This window comes from Xiphophorus hellerii, chromosome 3, assembly GCF_003331165.1.
Source record: "Xiphophorus hellerii strain 12219 chromosome 3, Xiphophorus_hellerii-4.1, whole genome shotgun sequence".
In the NCBI taxonomy this organism is placed as follows: Eukaryota; Metazoa; Chordata; class Actinopteri; order Cyprinodontiformes; family Poeciliidae; genus Xiphophorus; species Xiphophorus hellerii.
This window is the reverse complement of record NC_045674.1, coordinates 33119806-33142103: the sequence shown is the minus strand read 5'-3', so window position 1 is coordinate 33142103 and position 22298 is coordinate 33119806. Positions and strand designations below refer to the sequence as shown.

At 38.5% G+C, this 22298-nt stretch overlaps 1 protein-coding gene and 1 long non-coding RNA gene across 6 annotated transcripts in view; both read right to left on the bottom strand.

Moving 5' to 3' along the window:
* Window positions 1–22298, bottom strand: part of grik2 (glutamate receptor, ionotropic, kainate 2) — a 445844-nt gene that overhangs the window by 179478 nt on the left and 244068 nt on the right. The window lies entirely within an intron of this gene.
* LOC116717052 (uncharacterized) lies at window positions 1178–21247 on the bottom strand. The gene is made up of 3 exons (XR_004338679.1): window positions 21237–21247; window positions 18029–18035; window positions 1178–1254 (listed from the first exon to the last, which is right to left on the bottom strand). It is a non-coding gene; the product is annotated as an uncharacterized LOC116717052 (long non-coding RNA).

The window sequence follows — 22298 nt, the reverse complement described above, 5'->3', positions numbered from 1 at the left end:
TCCGGCTCAAGACCATGGCCTCGGATTTGGAGGCACTGATCCCCATCCCGGCCGCTTCACACTCGGCTGCGAACCGCTCCAGCGAGAGCTGCAGATCACGATCTGATGAAGCCAAAAGGACCACATCGTCTGCGAAAAGCAGAGATGAGATCCTAAGGCCACCAAATCGGATCCCCTCAACACCTTGGCTGCGCCTAGAAATTCTGTCCATGAAAGTGATGAACAGAATCGGTGACAAAGGGCAGCCCTGGCGGAGTCCAACTCTCACCGGAAACGAGCCCGACTTACTGCCGGCAATGCGGACCAGACTCTGACACCGGTCATACAGGGACCTGACAGCCCGTATCAAAGGGCCCGGTACCCCATACTCCCGGAGAACCCCCCACAGGGCTCCCCGAGGGACACGGTCGAACGCCTTCTCCAAGTCCACAAAACACATGTAGACTGGTTGGGCGAACTCCCATGCACCCTCCAGGACCCTGCCGAGGGTGTAGAGCTGGTCCAGCGTTCCACGACCAGGACGAAAACCACACTGCTCTTCCTGAATCCGAGGTTCGACTATCCGACGGACCCTCCTCTCCAGGACCCCTGAATAGACCTTGCCAGGGAGGCTTAAGAGTGTGACCCCTCTATAATTGGAGCACACCCTCCGGTGCCCCTTTTTGAACAGGGGGACCACCACCCCAGTCTGCCAATCCAGGGGAACTGCCCCCGATGTCCATGCGACATTGCAGAGTCGCGTCAACCAACACAACCCTACAACATCCAGAGCCTTAAGGAACTCCGGGCGGATCTCATCCACCCCCGGGGCCCTGCCATTATGAATGATAGTAATGAATAATACTACTATGCTACTATTCATAGTATGAATAATAATCATACTATGAATAGCATGAATAATACTACTCGTAGTATTATTCTTTACTGTGAATAATATTAAAGAGCCGGTTCTCAGTGAGAACCATTTTTTGTTTTTGTAATGCTCTGCGCACACTGCAGTAGTTATTACTACTGTTTTATGAACAATATATATTTATTTAATCATCAAATAAGCCTTCAATTGAAGACTAGTGGTGTTGCAGTGTGTGTGTGTGCCTGTTTGTTCTGAACTTTTGTAAAAGTTAATTCTACATACATGTACAATTTTGTGTTTGAATTACTGCTAATATGTTTTTGTTTATGACATTATCATCATATGATTCCTCAGTTAATTGACACTTTTCAGTTCATACCTGTCTGTGTGGGCTTCATTTCCTCCCTATCTTCCTGCACTACACTTTGTTTGCTATAGTTCAATTTGGTGGGTTAAGGTCTGTCAGTCATACACTTTTCTTTATGAACCTGTTGTACATGGGTCATGGAAAATTATACTGAAGGTCATGGAGAGTCATGGAAAAGTCATAGAATTTTTTTTCTAAAACCAGTGGGAACCCTGCAGTAGACCCCAGTGCAATGCTCATTTTCACTTGCTCTTTTCATAGTTTAAATTTGCCACTTAGGTACCAGGAGATCTACATAAAGATGTTACAGTCAGTTACTTTTACATCATTGAATCCTTATTTAGTTAATGTTTTGTTCACAAGTTCCTTTTAAAAGCTGAACATTACACAGATGATGACAAACATTTTATATTTCCTCTCCCTACTCAACCAACAGTGCACATTTCTCCATTTCCTCTGGGCTTTACTGCACACATTCAGCAAGTCCTGTGCTGTTCATGAATGCATAGAGGCAGCAGCCTTTAGACATGATGGACAACTAGCAATCATTCATCTCAGTTCTAATTAAAAGGTTCTCTAATTACATGCAGAGGAAGTGGATATCGGTTAGTGTGATGAAATGCAGCTTTGACTTTGAAAGAAAGACTCATCCTGATGAAATACCGCTCCAACATTGAAAGAAAAACCTTTCCTGAATGTCAGCCACAGAGACACACTTTCAATAAATCTGTTTTTAAACACTGCAATGAAAAAGTGGGTGGGAGGGGGGAGGGTATTTCAACAAGAGCACATCATTTTACCTTTTTATATTGACTGGCATTAGCATTTACCTGGTTCTTCTTTTTTTATTTTACAAATTATTTTTTTGCAAAAACTGTTTCTGTACATGTACACATGCAGGTTTGAACGACATCACTTAAACACATCGAGGCACTAACAGAAAATTCCTACTCAGAACAATTTTCTCAACACATCCCCCAAGCAGGATATTGAATCGTCCTAACCTTAGGAAGTCATAGGAAGAGGATTAAACAGTCCAGTTTGTGCATTGAAACTTTTATCATTGTTTCCATTGAATCAAGTGCTTCTTTTAAGTCTCCATCAATGGACAAAATGCTCTAGGATAATAAAAGATTCACACAGTTTCACAACGCTGGATCAGAAATAACAGTTCAACAGTTCAATTGCACAATTGTCAATTCAGTAGTTTCACTGGATAGTGCTGCATTAATCCTATATCTAGCATGGATTCCACAAGGTCTGAAGATTTGTTGGTTGCACATCCACAATACATGTCTCCTGCTCCACCAAATCCCAAAGGGGCCGATTGGGTGAGATTTGGTGATTGTTGAGGCCTTAGAGAACAATGAACTCAGTTTGAGTAAATTTCAGCTTTGTGGCATGGTGCATTATCCTGGTGAAAGTAGCCATCGGAGGATGAGCACACTGTGGTCATGAAGGGCTGGACATAGTCAGCAACAATAGCTGACCATGCTGTCAAATTCATGCTGTGGTGTTTTGGTGTTCTGTCTTTGCTTTCACATTATTTGTAGGTCTGCACACATCAGGTTGCTGTGATGAAACACTGAATATGGCAAAGAGTTCATTTTATTCTAATGTCTCAACAGCCACCAAATCTCACCAATCTCCTCTGGGATGCAGTGGAACAGGAGATATACTGTATATTGTCAATGTGCAACCAACAAATCTTCAGATTCTGTGATTCCATCACCATGTCAGTAAAGACTGGCTGATTCATCATTTGTGTTACCAATAAACTGAACAGAAGTAACTAATAATGTGACTGTATAATTCTAATGAGCCTCCAGATTTTTCCTGTGAGATAAATTTGTTTTTTATGCGGACCAGTACCTACTGTATGGAAATCCTGGCAGAAGAGCAAAGATGGTGAGGGCTGCAGTCATGCATTGGACTAATTGGAATATTTATTGATCCACTAAATCTAAATGAGTGTGCAGAGAATGAGAGAGCTAATCCTCTTTAAAACATGGATTGATTATTTTTGGTAAAAATCCTCAAAGTACAAATTTTAATGAAAATAGATTATTTTTCATAAAACATATCAATACTCATGAAAGGATTGCAAAGCTGCTCTAAAGTCTGATTGACAGGCCTGAGTTAATCAGTTTTCTGTTTCTATTTGTTGATGTTTTTGGTTCAATAGCTGCCAGTTGTTGCCATTTTTGCAGCCATGCCTTAAATCCCATAAGTGCTTGCCTTTTGTATCATGATGCTTGTCCCAATACAATGCTCACACCCAGCTTCGCTCTGTGTGCTAATGGCTCGTAACAATCATCTGCTTGTCATCTCTATCACTCTCATTGGAAGCCAGCAGTCATCTTCAGGACTCATTTCCTAGCATCATTTTAGGGGCATGTACACTGATGGGATGTGGGGAGACACATATTGTCATTACAAAGAAAAGTCAGACCGAGTAATGATTTCTTTTTACACAGTCAATTTCCTCTCCCATCGAGGTGCATTATTGTGACAATTCCGCGGAGTAAATGGTGAAGCTCTGTTATTCTAGTCCTCCATTTCTGATGTAAGTTTATGTTTCTTCCTTGACTCAATCTCTAATTCTTTCCAAATGATTTTTATTTCAACAAAGCTTTATGTGTAGGAAAGTGATGGTCACAAAATAACAGTTGAGAGCAGAAGTGGTTGCCGTGGGAGAGATCTTCAAGGGGGAAAAAAAGATTTTTATAAATTGAAAGAACCATCTGGAGTCTTAGCCTCGGGTAGAGTTGCAAAAATAAACAAGAGCCTGGAGGCAATCCGCCCTGCTCATATCTCACAGTTTGCTCTTATACTTCTGAAAGGTTTTATGTTTGCTTTTCAAGCTTATAGGATGTAGAGGCTTGGACTAATACTAGCTTTCAAAGTGTCATCTCTGTATTATGTTTTGCGTGTAAGGCTGCCAGAAGCTCCCATCATGGCTGGATCCCTTCTTGCAGCTAAATTTAATATGGCCTAGTAGAAAGAACAAAACTCATTGTAACAGAATACACTTTTCTTGTTTTGTCCTAGTGTGAAAGTCTACATTAGAAGATGTAAAATCTGTTTTTATACTCAGCATATTTGTCCATCCTACAACGCCCATGACTTAGGCATTATAGGCAAATTGTAAGGGATCTAGGGGGCACCATAGAAAGGGGCAAGAAAAAAATTCAGGATTTCATTCATCTCCCTGATGCTCCGCCCCAATGCGTAAGAAACATCAAACTTGGACCAATAATAATCAAGCATTCATGATGGACGTTTGCCAGAACAAATCAGACAGTTTTGCGACACCACCACCAAAATCCTCTTAGCCAGTGATAAAATTATGGCATTCTGACCTTATTCATTCACAAAAATACGAAACATCTTGTGGGGGCCCCTAAGTGCCAGGGCCCTGGGCTGCAGCCCCAGTAAGCCATGCTAAATGTGACAAAATACATAAAAGTTGAAGTGGTATGATCACTTTTGCAAGTCACTGTAAAGTGGAAAAAAAACCTCTCCCTGGAAGGTCTCATGATTCTAAGACCCTTTTGAAATCATAACACACTTCTCCATATTTGAATCACCAAAACTTTGAAAGATCTTCATACAATTAGAATATGGACAGCTGGTGGGAGACACTCCTCTTTTAAGAATCTGCAGAAAGCCCTAATAGTGAATGCGTTAGCATTTGCATTAAATGCACAGCAGCAACCTGTTCCATCTCGTTTACCTGCAGTTGGAATTACTGAGCTTATCCTAATTATATATGTAGCATCTGCCTCAAAATGGTTATTTGGCAACTGATCATCTAGATTACAACTGTCCTGATGGAAAACACCTGTTAGTACTCTCTGTTGATGAACATGGAACAAGTTCCATATAAACATATACACTTAATTTTAAAGTTATCAAATTACATTAATAAATAAAAGGCTTCTTTAATTTCTGAGGTCAACCAACAATCAATAACAATACACAGAATTCTTTCTGCTTGTTATCTAAAAGCACTCTGGGAGAATCTGGTGTTATTTCATTCATTTTAGCAATACTGACTCCGAACATAAATTTTTTCTGCTGCTGCACCTCATTTTTATGACAGTCTGATGCTGTTAAAGCTCATTCAGGTAATGCTATAGTGGTAATTTTACATTTAAACTTTGATTAATGGTCTTTGATGTGAACAGTTATGGAGAAAGTGAAAGTGTGCTGCCAGGCTCAATGGGTTTTTCAAGTTTTTCCAAACAGCAGAGTACTCCCCTATTTTATATAATAAAAAGGCAAACTAAAGCTCATTGCCAAATGTTCTTTTCACTGCATGTGTAAAAAGGATTGCTAATAGTTGTAGCTATTGCAGCAGCCTGGGATATTAATGCCATCAGGAAAAGGCAGACAAAGATATCACAAGTAAATACAAAATTAGTTCTCAAACAGTAAATTGTCACACCCAACCTGTACAAGTATGAAAAGCAGCTGACCTGTATGCTTTTCCAAGTTTTTTTTGTGTGTGGTTTTTGTGCGCTTCCCCTCTATCTGACAGTGACATTTGCCATGTTCCTGAGCATCGCGCTAAGACTGTGGGAGAATTAAGAGACAGGGTCCATTGAAGTTTTACCCTGTGAGCATCCCAGCGGGGTCTCACTGACCCAGTGTCCACTCCTGAGCATCAGGCTAAGTCCGCGGGAGGTTAAACCTGAACGAGGTCGAGGTAATTGTTGTTTTTGTACCTGCATTTTTAACAAGTTCTTCCTTTAGACTCTCAGCCACCCTGCTTCCCCCTTGTTCTGTTTTGATGCCAGTCAATTACATCATCAACAAGGATCACTGCAGTAAGCCAGAAGACCACAGATCTCTATTGTAGACCAAATCCCACATATACCTAGTGACTAAAATGACCGTGAACCCCTAAAAATGAAAAAGAAACAAAAAACGTACATTTCTGTGCTCCAGCCACTTCGATGTGGCAAACCAGAAGTCCTGGAAGCCTGTAATGTCACTGAGTTAAAAGTTATTTGTAAATCTTAGAATTAAACTAACTAAATTATTTTAACATGTCAGGAAGAAGCTGCAGCACGGTGCAGTGGTTCAGTGCAGAGCCCCGTAAACAAAGGCTACAGAGCTGAATTTGTCGGCCAGCCTCGGTTCCTTTGCCATATGTCACCCCTCCTTCCTGTTAGATTACTCTCCTTTTAGATTTTTGTCAAACAGTGCCAGTAATATGCTAAATAAAACGACGCTCTGGCCTAGCAGACAGAACAGGCATGATTAACAGTCCTAAGTCCTCCTGCCTCTGACTGAGAGGTGGTAGAGGAGCTCCATTTCTTTCATAGATTATCTGTTCCACGCTGCACTGTTACAACATAATGAGAGTTTTAACAAATACCTAGAACAAGACAAATAATAATACACCAAATGCATTTACATTATCATTGGCTGATTTTTAAACTGATATTCTGAAACATTTAAAGTGTGAAAAAAAAGAAACAAAACAGAAGGAATCTGTAAAGTGACAATGTATTGATTTTGTTTTCTTTACAAAAAAAAATATTATAAAGATTCAATGGGTAAGAAGAAGAAAGATACTGTTTGGTATTTTTGTGTTACATCTGGCAATACTTCATACATATACTGACTGGATTAAAGCAAGCACAAATCAACTTTTGGTAAATAAAAAAGTTGCAGATATGATCAATAGAGGAGTGTCATTGCTTTCACAAGTTAAACATCAACTATTTAATCATGGTACAAAGAGTTCTCAATTCTGAATGTGAGTCTATTTTTACTCAACCTTTTGAACAGCTTTTATTTCTAACGCCTGATAGTGTGCAGGTGTAGTCATGCAAAGTGTCTGGCCTGAAACTCTGAGGCAGTGTGCTGACACATCATGTGGGATGAGAAGTGAACGCTGGATGGAAATGAGAGGAGAGCGTGAGGGCATCCAGACTGAGGCTGGCTGGTGAGAGCAGATTTTAATCAGAGAGGCTGGTAGCAACAGCAGTGCGGCCCCTGAGGGCCTAGGCTTCACATCACATTATAAAGCTAGCCCAAAGAGAGGCACCAGAATGGCCGCGCCTGAAATAACAGATAACCCTGCCAAATCGCATCATCATCCAAGCCGCTGCAGTCTTAATCTGCCTCATCCTCCTGCACTAATGAAGGTAATGGAGGGAATAAGCGACATGATCTTCCTTCTCTCCCTTTCTTTCAGTCACTGTCATGTCTTTAATGATGTTCCTGCTGATGCTAGAGGAAAGGTCCTAATGCTTTATTCATTGCTTTGTTTTTATGATATAGCATCACCATGAAGAATAGCAAAAAAAGACAGAAAACAGAAAAGTGAACTAAATATTCTGACATTGAGGACACTAATGGTTGAAGAAAATTGATTTCAATGAGCTGTAGGTTTTTAAATGTCAAACTTTTAATAACTTAAACACTTCATATTTAAAATTATTGTGTATTATAGTCCCTGTGTGGAGTAACTGAAGACACCATAAATATGAATCTCAGTTTGAATGCAAATGTAATCTAGGCAAAAACACCCAAATCAATTTATATATATATATATATATATATATATATATATATATATATATATATATATATATATATATATATATATATATAGGCATATATATGAAACTGAGCATATATATATATATATATATATATATATATATATATATGCTTGTGCTGCCCTGTGTTCGCCTCATGGTTCCCCTTGCTGGTTTTATTTTTTTGTAGGATTTTTGTAAGTTTTTGATCTTTTATAAGTTTGTTTTCCATATCCTTTATTCAATCTCCAATTTCACTGGCTGCCTCTTTCTCCTACTACAACCATCTACACATCATGATGGCTATGTCTGCCTGTTTTATGTGAAACAAATTGTTCTGTCACAATTTTTAAGTATGAATTTAGTATTTCATTCACTCCTATTATGAATAGTAAGCCTACTGAGAAGTGTTTTTCTCTATGAAATCAACAGATCAACTAGGAATACAGTTTCAATCCTAAATAAGTATTCCCAAGTAGTCACAAAATTATTAGAGTGAAATACAAACATACATCATATAGGGTTCCTTCAGAAATGAGAAAGAGACGCTATGCTCCACATGAACATAGCATTACTGTGACAAATTTGAATAACCTTCAATGTAAAGGTAATCATGTTTAGACATGTTGCACTCTTAACCCTGTGTGGAGGGAATTTAAGGAGTTGGTTCCAATGTTGTTGAAACCCTTCAAACAATTAAAACTGGTTTCACACTGTTGCAATATGTTTCGGTGTAATTAAAAAGAAATGTTTTATACACCAAGAATGTTAATACATTTAAAAGACAAATTTAAAAATGAAATGTTTAAAAAATTGTCAAAACTTACACGATTATATTATTATTATTCCGTATTTTACAGCGGTGCCACTTCATTAGTTTTTGGTTTAAACCTTCTTAGTGCTTGTTTGTACAACAGCATTTTTAATGGTGTGTTAAAGCAGACTGAGCTGCCTAGCTCCAAATACAGTAGAGTTGACACAGAATCATGGTATACAAGTACAACAGGGCAGATTTTCCACATAAACCTAGTCTTAAAATGAAAACAGACTGGGTTGGTTCTAATGGTTTTAGAAAAAAATTTACTGACCAGGTTTTTCACAGATCAAAAAAAATAACAAGAGGTTAGTTATTCCTAGATTGCCTTGATCAATTTTAACATGTAGATGTACTGCATAATTCAGTGTGTTTTGGTTCAGTATTTGCTAAAAAAAGGTGACCTACGCAGGTATTAAAATTAGCTTATCAACCACCACTCGTGTTCACCTGAGAAGTTCAATAAGCACAAAATATATATCAAGCTTGGCTACATAAAACTGTAACCAAATGAATGTTCTATTCTTTGTGTGGGAAATATCTGCATATTTTTTGGTGTTGATGTTCTGGTTATTTGCCACTGCAGCAAGTGTACATGTGTAGCAAAGCTGACACAGAGCGGGAAAAAAAATAATACAAGTTCTTCTCCTGTTTTTTGGTGTTATTTTTCCATTGCTGCAGCGCACAATAGCCACTGTGATTTCTCAAAAATGAGCAACCAACAAAACCTGGACTCTTTGCCTAGTGCATTCATAGAATGTCACAATATTTGTAGCAGTTATCAAATAAGAATAATTATTTTATAAAGTATCTGATAAACTGTGTGTGTTATAGCAACAATAATGTAAAATAAATGAATTGTCCGACATAAAAGAGAAATTGGTTTAGTCCTCCTTTGCATCTTGATAGGAGTGACAGAAACCAAACTGTTTATTTATATTGAGGGAGAATACATATTTTATGTATCCAAACCTCATCAAATTTCTCAGCTTTAATTGAAGCCATATATTTATATAAACTGGATAAGAAATAATGGTGCATTGTGACGGATTCATGACATGCCACTTCGGATAGTATGATTTTATGGAAATGCATAATAATGCTGTGCATCACTAGCTAGAGAAGGGGTGAGCAGTCCTGGTCCTCGAGGGTCGGTGTCCTGCAAATCTTAGATAACTCCCTGGTCCAACACACTTGAATCCAACAGCTGAATCACCTCCTAAGTGCAGTCAAGTTCTCCAGAGTCCTGCTAATAACCTCATTATTTGACTCAGGTGTGTTGAAGTAGAGACACATCTAAAAGTTGCAGGAGACCGGCCCTCGAGGCCTGGAGTTGCCCAGCCCTGGAGGCTAATAGGTGCTGCACTGTCCACCAATACATCTGTATGGGGCAGACTGCTGTAAGTCAGAATCATTTCAAACATTACACATGTGGAGGGGAGTGATTTCATGTTGGTGAACATTTTCATAGCATAGTGTGAGATTAAATAGGGTTGTTATAGGATATAACATTTCAGTAGCAGTACAGAGTGTGAATGTGTGCGCATGGTGGTGTGTGTTTGTGTTTCTGTCTTGCATGTGATGGACTGGCGACCTGTCCAGGGTGACCCCGCCCCTCACCCAATGACAACTGGAGACAGGCATCAGCACCCCTTGTGACGTTGCAATGATTGATGTGTAAGATTTGGGCTCTGATTCAAAAACATTTGACAGTGAATAAGTCTTTAGACATCATGGCTGTAAATTTAAATATTATTCATAGCCCATATAACCTGCAAAAGGTATTCAAATTACAGAAATTATCATATGAAAAGGCAATGGTGAAAATAACAAAACTAAAGCACAGTTTCTTGAAAACCATTGGCCCACATAGAATATGTTGAGAACTTTGCATCAATTGCAGGGTGGAGAAAAACAGTCGCAGTCTGTAAAGCAGATGATGCTCACAGCTTCTTTCTGATGAAGCCATTTACCAGAGCTGATGGAACAGCTTTTTTCTGTCACCACAAACAAAGCAGAAGGCAGAAGGAGGAAGGGGAAGGCACAGAGAAAAACAATTAGCTCAGGGTTCCCAGGGATCATACTGTATAATAATTCCAGTTAAATTAAGTGGCAGGTTTAACAAGCAGGATAATTTCAGTTTTCCAGTCTTCCTCAGGGGAATATGGCCTTTAATTGCTTTAATACTTTTAATGTTAGGAACACATTCGTAAAGCAAACCACAACAGCTATGTCACATTAGTATGACCAGTATTGGTCAAGTTAGTTGGAAGTAGTAATTAGTTACTGATTACTTCTCCCAAAATAGTAATTCAGATACTTTACTAATTACTTGTTTTCAAAAGTAATTATTGATTAATTATTGTGTTACTTTTCAAAAAACAATGCACATCATGAATACACTGTTAACAGTGCACCTTTAAGCCTAATTCTAAACCGTCTTACACTTGATATTTCGCTCTATTAACTTTAGTGCATCACCAAAAATGCAACTCTCTTTCGAAGAAGTTTATTAAATATTTAGACATATTCTCTAAATAATCCACCATATTTTAAGAAAATCAAGACTTTTTTTTCTGTTAAACCGTATTTCTGACTATTCAACCATATAAAATGGTTTTATTTGATATGGTACATCTACAGTTGAATAGATGTAAAATACAACAATAGCATACAATAATTAAAACAGAATACATTCTCCTGAATGTATTCTGCAGTTTGCGTGTGCGGAAGTAACAGTAATCTAATTGCTTTTTTGCCATTCTAATTGGATTACATCACCTACCATGACCAAGAATTGGTATCAGAGCAAACGGTCTCTAGCAGGTATTGGTCTGAGCTCAGGTTCCACTTTACAATAAGGCTCCACCTAAACACTGCAAAATTGTTTATCAATATGTTATTAAATAAAATGTAAATACTTTACACTTTTTAGAGTTTTCAAGTAATTATTTGATTTATTTGGGGAAAAGCTATTTCCTCCCCCTTAAATTTTAAACTGGTTGGTTTAAGCCTGACTTATAGAATCAATGACATAAACAAAACCAATATAACTATAGAATAAGTTAATAAAAGTCAAAAAGCAACATAACATGCTCTGATCAAAATAAATGTAAGAACAGATAAAAAGAAATGTTAATATCATCTATCAATCTGGAAAGGATTACAGATTGATAGATATCTGTAACCCTTGGATTTCTTTGGCTTTTGAAATCCAACAAACCAAAATGAGAAAGCATTGTCCACAAGTTGGAATGAAATTAAAACTTCCAGGGAATGAACTCCAAAAACATATAGAGAACTCAACCAAAAGGCCATAAAGAACCCTCAGTTAATGGCTGTGGTGTTCCAAATAACACCACAGTCCATACAACTTTTCCCAAGAACACCTTAAGATCGCTGAGAACTTCAATGAAATACTTTGAGCATTAATGAGACAAGGTGTCCATTCAATTACACCACAAATTAATACTTACAAAGTTTTTCAGAAACAACACTACATTACAAATGCAATCAAATATGGAGATTGTATTGTGATGGGATCTGGATGATTTGTTGTCATTGACAGAACCATGAATTTTGCTCTATACCAGAACATCCTGAGAACAATGTCAGTTTGTGTTTTTACTATCAGTATCTCTTCATTGTCCACAAAAGGACATTCTTTTTTCTGCTGGGTGAAAAAAAGAAAAAAACAACTTGTGTGATGCAGCAGCTGGGCATTATTGAAAGCACACATTTAAATTCTCTACAGAAGAGAAAGCCATTACATCCACAGTAATATATAAGACTAACTGCCAGATACACATTCGGGCAGTAATTCTCCAAACCAGGTTGGTTTGGTTAACTTTTTTCCTAAATATAGTATAATGTTAGTACAGTATACGGTGGTAATCTTCATTTGTATTCACTCAACTTTTCTTTATTAGAAAAGCTAATGAAACTTAGCCTGATTATATGAAACATGTAAGGTGATATTTTTAAGGTAGAAAACCTATTTTGAAAGGACACTTACAGGAAAGAATAGAATAGAACAGGATAGAATAGAATAGAATAGAATAGAATAGAATAGAATAGACTTTATTGATCCCCAAGAGGAAATTGATTATTTGTTGAAAGCTACTCCATCTTAGGTAATAAATACAAAGTTTGTAATATACCTAAGAGTGATAAGTTCAAAATGACTAGATATAAACAAATAAATAAATAACAAGCAATCACATGTAATATTATATTATACATATATATATATATAGATGTATATATATATATATATATATATATATATATATATATATATATATACAGTATATACAGTATGTATCCAGCTGGCTGGATAGCTCAATAGATAAGGCATCAGTATATCACCCGAGAGGGCAGGGTTCGAATCCAGTCTGGGTCCTTAGGCAAGACCCTTCAAGCTACTGCCTACCTCATACCATGAGAGACACAAAAATGCATAACATGCCGGCTCAGACGTCGCCCGGCCAAACAAGGTCTGCGTCAGGTGTTGGGGAACCAGAGCACCTTGATGACAAATGGGCTACTGGAACAAGACGGAAATGGGCGAGAGATGAAAATGTGGATCTGTTGGAATGCTACTACTCAAGTAACCCTAATCAGAGAGGTTACATGCAAAGACTGGTGAAGGAATGGTTACTTCGACATCCCCAGTCAACACTAAGCGCTAAACAACTAGTAGCTCAGTGTTCCAACATCCGCAAACGGCAACTGCTATCACAACTTGAGATTGACGAGATAAAACACAAAAAGGAGGAACCTGGATGTCAGAACTGTGGGGACTTAACTACAAGTTAAGCACTACCTGAAGCACTCGATACGGCATATGGGAAAGGGAGGCGTCCCACAACAGCAATGCACAGTGGTCTCTCTACAATCCTAATCCAGAAGGATCCATCAAAGGGTCCAGTCCACAGAAAGGTATCGGTGTAAATAGCAGCCAAACACCAACTCCTCGCAGACCGCACAGTTGCCCGAGACTGCAAAAACCCGATGACCAAAAGCCTATGACTCAATGCCGCATACTTGGATCATTGAATGCTTAGAGATGTATAACATCAACAGGACTCTGAGAGCCTTCATTGCAAACTCGATGAAGCTGTGGAAAACCACCCTTGCATGCATGGATGACATCAAGCTGTATGATCAGTTTGTTCAGTCTGTTGGTGTCCTCCACCTTCAGCCTGCTGCCCCAGCACACCACAGCATACAGGATGGCACCGGCAACCACAAAGTCATAAAACATCCTGAGCAAAGTCCAGGAGATGTTGAATAACTTCAGATGCCTCAGAAAGTAGAGGTGACTTTGGCTCTTCCTGTACACAGCATCAGTGTTCTTAACCCAGTCCAGTTTTTTATCAATGTGGACACCCAGATATTTATAGTTCTCCACAATGTCCACACTGACCCCCTGGATGGTAACAGGGGTCACCGGTGTCCTGATTCTCCTCCTCAAATCCACCACCAGTTCCTTGGTCTTTGTCATATTGAGCTGCAGGTGGTACTGTAAGTACCAGAGAAGGGTCCTATTTTAACATTTCTACCTTTGGAGCCCAGAGACGGGTCGACTGACCTGAAGGATTTTAGCTAAAAAGCTAGTAGAGCCGGACGGATGGTGTTGAATGCACTCGAGAAGTCAAAAAACATAATTCTCACAGTGCTCGCCGGCTGGTCCAGGTGAGTGTATGCACCGTTCAGCAGGAAGATGATGGCATCCTCAACTCCAAGCTTGGGCTGGTAGGGAAACTGCAAGGGGTCCAAGTGTGGACCAAAGTAGTAAGAGTACGAGTCTCTCTAGGGACTTCATGATGTGGAAGGTCAGCGCCAGAGGCCTGTAGTCCTTGGAGTCACAGGGACGCTATGTCTTTGGTACCGGAACAATGCAGGTTGTTTTCCACATCACAGGGTACCGCTGTTGGCATAGGCTCATGTTGAAGACATGCTGAAGGACTCCACAGAGCTGGATAGCACAAGCTTTGAGTACCCTCAGGCTGACACTGTCAGGGCCTGCAGCCTTGCAAGGGTGAATCTCAAAACTGTCTTCTAACATCTTTGGCGGTGATGTTTCCTCTAGAGGTAGAGGTGGCCAGCTGAGGGGTGGGGAGATGGTCACTGAGTAGAAGAGGAGGGAAGGAGGTGTGAAGGTGAGATGAAGGACTCTGAGGAGTGGGAGGGGGAAGTTCTTGGACAGCAGCAGTGGCATTGATGGGAGTGTGAGCAGGAGGTGCAGGGGCCATAGTATCAAATCTGTTGAACAACAGGTTGAGTTCAATGGCTCTGTCAACGTTGCCCTCAACCGCTCCACAGCCTGCTGATCTGAAGCGGGTGATAGTCCTCATCCGTCTCCAGACATCTCTCTTGTGTTTCTGCTGGAGTTTCCTCTCCATATTCCTTAGCTCTTCTGATCTTCACCTTCAAGCACCTCTGAATTACTCTCAGATCATCCCTGTTGCCATTTCTGAAAGCCCTCTGCTTCTTATTCAGGATGGTCTTGATCTCTTTTGTTACCCAAAGCTTGTTATTTGGGTAACAGTAAACAGTTTCAGTAGGAATGATGGAGTCAACACAGAAGCTGATATAATGTGTTATGCACTCAATGAGCTCACTGATGTCCTCCATATTCAGCTCACAGAGTGCATGCCAGTCAGTGGCCTCAAAACATCCCTGTAGTGTGTCAGTGACCTCCTTTGACCACCTCCTCACTGTTCTCATGGTTGCAGGCTGTCTCTTCACCAGGGGTATATAACATGGGCTGAGGTGCACCAAGTTATGATCGGACCTGGTTTGTTCTCCTCCGCTGTTTGTTTCCTCCTCTGCACCCCCGATGTGTCCTTCTCCAGATCTCCTCGGGGATTTCAGTGGATCTGGACTTCATGCTGGCCGGTTTCAGCGCAATCAGCTGATCCCTGGTGTAAACAATGCGACCAAGTTGTTGCACTCAGCAGACTATAAAAAGTATCTCAACAACGAAGAAAAAGATACTGACTTTCTTAGTCGACATTGTTTAAGATACTCTTCTGGCAAAGTAAAATAATAAAAGCGGTAAAATAAAATAATCAAAAAAATATTTAAAATATTTAAAAAGTAAAACGATGAGAGGAGTAACCCCAACAGGCATGCGCACTAACGTGTATGATTTCAGCTGTATGCAATAATATTCTTTATTTAACCAGGTGTGTCCTATTGAGATCAAAAGATCTCTTTTACAAGAGACTTGGCCGAGAAAGGTAGCGTGCAGTTGAAAAAACACTTGATTACAACATATAATTACATGTAACACCGACATACAACAAAATATATACAAAGACACTAAAATAACAATTGTACTTTTGCAACTGGAATATGATGGGATCTGTCATGGTCTTAAATTCATGCAGAGAGCCCAGTGTTTTAAACTCAAGCTGTGATTTCAAAGTGTTCCAAGAGGTTGTAGTTGAAAACCTAAGCACTTTCTTCTCCTTTTCTGTTCTGATCCAACAAATACTATAATTTAAAGTCTTGAGTGCCAAAGCTGTAGAACCTACTGTTTAAAGTTAAAAAGATGATAGATAAGGTGTTGTCAACTGCACAATAGCCTTGTAAATCAAGACATACCAAAAGAAAATTGGTTACTATAAATCCATGACTTTTTGACCCACATTTTATTGTATTATATTTCCACATTGTTTAAATCAAACAAAAAAAAACTAGGTGGTAAATTCTGAGCAGATCACCAAAGGTAAAGTAACAGAAAAGTGTGGAAGAGAATGTTATATATGCACTTCTGTGCAAGCCAGCAGAAGAATATCAGCAGGGTATTTGTAAAACACATTTCTGTTTATTTTCTGGGTCCCCATGGTCCTGTTTGTGTGTAATTCTCTCAACAGAAGTGAGAGCATCCTCACCACTTTACTGCTTGATCATTTCCCCTTCTAAAAACATCTGTTGACAGTGCTTCCCATAGAGTTCATTGTGGTCCATTACTCTACCTGCAGAGAGAGGTGTGGGTGGTAGATTGTTGTTATTTGGACACTATCCGCTCCCACTCCAAAACCCCAATTCCACCCTCCCAAACAGCATCCTGCAGGCTTTCTAAAATGGTCCTGGAAGCCTCTGCGGTGGGTATATTGAACAGTACAGAGTGTGAACAATGGGAGGGATGTGTAGAGGAAGGTGTGTGAATGTGTTGTTGTTTATGGAGGCTGGGGGTTTGAGGGTATGTTATTGTGAAACAGAAGGAAAGCTGTGGTGCAGTCACAGTCCCAGGCAGGACCCAGGATAACAGTGAATGCAATGGAGTGTTAAATGGGAAATCATCTGTTTTCAGCCACAGATTTAATGTCATTGCTTCTTTCCACTCTGCTATGCTCTGTTATTCCATTCAATGCTTTTCCCTCTCCTGAGTGTTTTTCATTCCTGTATTTTGTGCTTGTCCAAATTTCCTCTTTACCCCAGCCCACCTAAAGTCCAACACCTTGTTGTTTCTGTGATTTAAAGAAATCAGCATTATATTTCTTTACTTAGACAAACCATTATGCAGTTTTGTCTTCTATCTGATCATCACTATGTGCAGGGCCTGGACTCATCTTCTTTGTGTTGTAAAGATAGTTTTATCTGGGCTTGCAATGACTTTGTCTCTTTCTGTGAAATGCTCAAAGCATCTCACAGCAGGATATTTCCATTAGTGCCTTAATAAGATGACCCAGAGTGCATACAGAGTTAAGAAACACCTAACCATCACTTTCAGAACATCCGCCTCCACCACCATGCAGTGCCTTCATCTCCCAGCCCAGATTAGCTTATCCATTTATACCCTCAGTTAATGGCTTAACTCATGAAGAAAGTCATCATGCATTATGGCTTTAAAAGTGGCTTTAAAGGAAGAAGAGTTGATTGAAGAAAACATTACAATTTGTGATTGTTTTGTTGTTTTTTAACACAGCACTGAATTAGTGAGGTGGTCATTAAGTCGGACTTGTCCTCCTACACAAAGGGCTTGAATGAGTTTGTATTCAGCACAATTTGGCAGAGGCATTTATCCTCTGAGATAAGCCTAACATGTCCATACCCATAAACCACCTCATTTGGTTTATGGGAAATGGAGAACTAATTTATCGTCACTGTAGACCAAGGACAGGCTGATATAAGATTCTTATAGTGGCACTGAGTTACTATAAATGGATTTAAGTTTGAGAAAATAAAGATCATACACAATTTGTAACATGAATCAACAAAATTAAGTAAAACAAAAGATTTCTTTCAGATCCTTAAATGACAGCAGCATCTACTTCCTAGTGTGTGAGGAACTAGCAGCAGCTAGCTGCTCACACCAATATACTGTAGTCTCCAAACATTTTTTATTTTATGAGCTAGTGTCACAGTTTGAGCTGTTAGGATTTCAGATGTGATTTGTAATATATTAAAGAAAGTGCTACAACCACATTTCTGTATTTAAGATGTTTGTAATGTATTGTATTCTGTATTTCAGATGTTGACATATTCAAATTTTAAACATCATGCTTTGAGTTGCTGCAAGTAGAAAATTACTTACAGAACTGAAGGCTTGAAAGCATCAGTTAGTGTGAAATTGATTTATATTGTGTTTCACTAAGTGATGGAGTTACTTAAATAAATGAACTAATTGAATATGTGTGTACACCTACATGATATTATTTAAATTAATTTTTTACTTTTTTTTTCATTTTGTCTGAAATAAAATGTAAAAATGTCCATATCTTGTCTGAGATAAGGTCATTCACCAACAACAGGGGTAGGGAGGAACTAATTACATTAATTAACTGTCATTTCTTACAATTACTCTGGATAATATGTCATTATTTACAATTCCTTTTCAAAATATGCATGACAATTTGTTTTACATTTAATTATTTTTCTTTGAATAAAAAAACAGTCATTAACATTTATTTTTGTAACTTATTCACACTTTTTGTGGTGTAGATAGCACCTTAAAGGGGTAAATGTCCAACTTGTAACTGCAAATGAATGCATCATGGAATGCTATACAGCAACAAAGCACACCCAATTCCTCAAACTTTGTGTCTGAGCATGTGTGTGTTGGTTAATGAGTGTAGGTAAAATGAAACACTGAGCATAAGATATGTTGGCAGCAAATTTTACAGCACTAAAATGTGAAAGCAAAAGCCAGAAAATATCTGTGGTAACATGAAACATCCCAAATGGTGAGAGAAAGCTGATGATTTTTTACATGTGATCATACCCTGACAGTTGTCATGCCAACAATGTTTGTCTTCCTCTGTTATGGTTCTACTGCTGCACTCAGACTTTGTGGGGATGGATGTCATGTTAGGATCAAATACAGGATATTAAGCCACAGCTAAAATGAAATGATTTTAATGATTGTGTTTAGATAAATACTTTTACATAAAACTCTGAAACTAAAACTGTACATTTCTGAACTTCAATGAAACCTGAAGGTTCATTTTCTGAGCTACTTTAGAGAGTGGGAAAACAGATTCTTCAAGATGTAACAGCTTTTATATCAATGATTCCCTCTTTGGGAGGAAGCTTAAAATAGTAAAAGTAGAGGACAAAAACACATTAAAACCAACAACTTCTTCAGTGAGGGGGATGTGTGGAAATGTTTTAGTCATACTGAGAAAGGATTGCCACCTATGAATACAGAATCACTAAAGTGTAGTTGACAAAAGGTAGGTTTGATGTGATCTGTAGGATTAAGAGTTTAAATTTGTAGTTTCAGACAGTTTATAGCCCTTAATGTTTCAATAAATTCCTGTTTTGTAACAGTATCATTTCTTCCTTTCTTCAGCATCTCAGCTTCCTGGTCCAATATTTATTTTAAATAAAATAAATATTTTATTTCAAATATAAAATGAATTTTCCTGAATGAATAAAATTCATTCAGGAAGAATAAAAATTAACATTGTGTGAAAGTTTACACAAAATGTTAACCGGTTGTGAAAATCTGGTGGCAGCCACACAAACTTTTTCAGTGCTTAATAACAAACTAAGCACTGATAACACTTTATCTGAAGGGGTGTGCATAAGACTGACATAACACTTGTCATGAACATGGGGTTGCTTTAATTGACTCAATGCCCTTCTATGTATTAATAGATCTGTCAATCAAATTCTCTGTGTGCAATACACATTTTAGTGTGATTTGTATTACCTCTGAAGTGGGTATGAAAAAGTGAGAAGAGTCACCTGAGACGAATATGGCTGGGGCTTCTCCACTAGAGTTACTCTAGCGAAGAAGCAATCCTGTAAGGATTTGATTTTTTGTGTATGTTTCTGGTTAATTAAGTCTCTGTGTTGTCATGTCTTCCCCTTGATCATAGGATATGACACACTAGGGAACGCCCTCTTTAGGGCGTAGTTTAGATAGAGATTAACAAAGAGAATGAAAAAATTTGTTTGATGCCATTTTGTTCTGCTAGCCTTTAAGGATAGCATGAACTACAGGCCAGCTGTATTTTGGTATTAATAAATGAAATTCATGAATTCAACTTATTGATTCTTCTTCATCCTCATACATCAAGAACTTAGCCTGGAAAACGGATAATTCTCCACACCCTGCATGTATTTAACGTTACCTGTCTTTGTTTCAATGTCGGGTCCTAGTCTAAAGTCATAAGTCGTGTCGTGTGTGCCTGTGTCTGCCTTCCCAGTGCTACCAGTGTCTGAGTTCCTTGTCTCATTGCTCACCTGTGCTGCCTGGACTTTGTACTCATTTGTGAAGTATATTTGTGTTGTTGGGGATTTATGTGGGTGTGTATGTGTAGGGGCTTTCCCTTTAAGAGGTGCAGCACAGCTGCATGTCATGTGACTTCGGCCAGGAAGCCAAGCTGAGTTAGATTTCATATCACCCATGTGTTGAGAAGGACCTCGCTGCAGCAAACAGAAAGGGGTGGGGACGGACCTTTCCGTCAGTCCCATACCTTATTTGGAAATGGGAACTTGCATGTGTTTAGTCAATCCAGTTCAATCTGTATCCATCTTTGCCCGGACGAAGCATTGTGGGTAGGTTATGTTTAATATAGTATTATACATCATTATTTCTTACATCATTTCTGGTTGTTGAGGTGGATGTTAAATATTTTTGAATGTGTATTGTAAGGACAGTATTTATTTGGTTATACTAAATTTGTATGTACATGTTTGTAAAAAGAATGTAAACTAATGTATCTCCTTTTGTGTGTTTCAGTTTCACACTTCCTTGAAGTCAATAAACCTGTGGACAAAAGGTCAACTTTCCTCAGAGTCTTTGTGTCAGGGAAGAGTTTAGTTGTACTATCTAGTTGCATTTCATATGGTGAAGGCAGTATAATATTAAAACCATGATTTTGCACCTCCACCCTGGGTCTAGCTGTGTCAATCCTTACCATCAACCCCCAAACCATGATGAATCCAAAGCAGGAGACGAAGTCACTCTTATCCCATAAAAAACATTATTTTTAATTATAAAAAGCAAATATTCTTAAAATGACAGAAAGCATCTCAGTCCAATAGCAAATTTTTAATGGAAATTTAAAAAGGCACATGACAAGGCTTTAGCCTGCAATGGATTATTGCTTATTGAGAATACTGAAACCTTCTAACGCATTATAACAAGTTCATCTCATATTTTTAGATGGTAGTGAACACATGTCATTTATCTAAAGAACATGGTTTTTAGATTTTGTTTTCTCCTATGATCATTTGTATTTAGTTTAAAAAATAAATGTAAGCTTATTTCTACATATTATTCCACTTTTTCACCTCTAGTATTGTACAAAAGTCAACTTTAAAAAGCAACTCATCTATTGCTCCAATGATATTGCTCCAGTGATTTCACTGTCACAAAATCAGCACTCAGTTTTTCTTCAGCAGAACAATAATGCCTGCACTGGCAGAGTTCCACGGATAAATCAGCTGCACTGCTATTGAGCACACAATAAAGCAATGCACATGGCTTGCTAATAAATGAGAATTAAAAGGGGTGATGACAGACCATAATAACTGCTTCATTCTGTGTTAAAACACTGCTGTGACAGTATTTGTGTATCCAGTAGATGGGGGTGTCTAAGGTCCAGCGACAGTACCTAGACCACACAGTTAATGCATCAGTTCATCAGTTTAAACAGCTTTTTCAAAGCTGGAAGGGAATCACAAAGATAGGTGACGTGGCAAAAATATGTGTCGCTACCATAGTGAGTGTAACGCAAAAATATTTGGTCTGCACAACTTCTGGCTTGACTGACTAAATCATCTTACTGTTTAATCTGACCATGCACCTTAACCTGGGAATTAATGAAGGTGACCTTTCTGAAAAGTGATGACACAGAGGTCATTTTAGTACAATGTGCATTAGAGAGGGAGCAGAGCTGGCTTCTTCTTCATAGATGTGGTACATCTCTCCACCAAGTTCATTAGAGAAAAAAACAAGAACCATTCCTCAGATTTATTTTGTAAAGTTATTAAGCATATTTTGATCATTTAAGTGTATGAACACAGCATCAGCACCTTCAAACACTGCTGTAATAAAGTATTGGAAGCCAGAGAAAGACTTATTCATTTATTCCTTCATTATAGTGGACCATACTGACTACATAAAACTAAATGTAGTTATTGTTATTATAGTGCTTTGTGAATGTGAGCAAACTCTGTTCTCCGCCTCTTTCGACAGAATCCCACACCTCTTCTAAATCTGAAAATCTTCTAAGATGG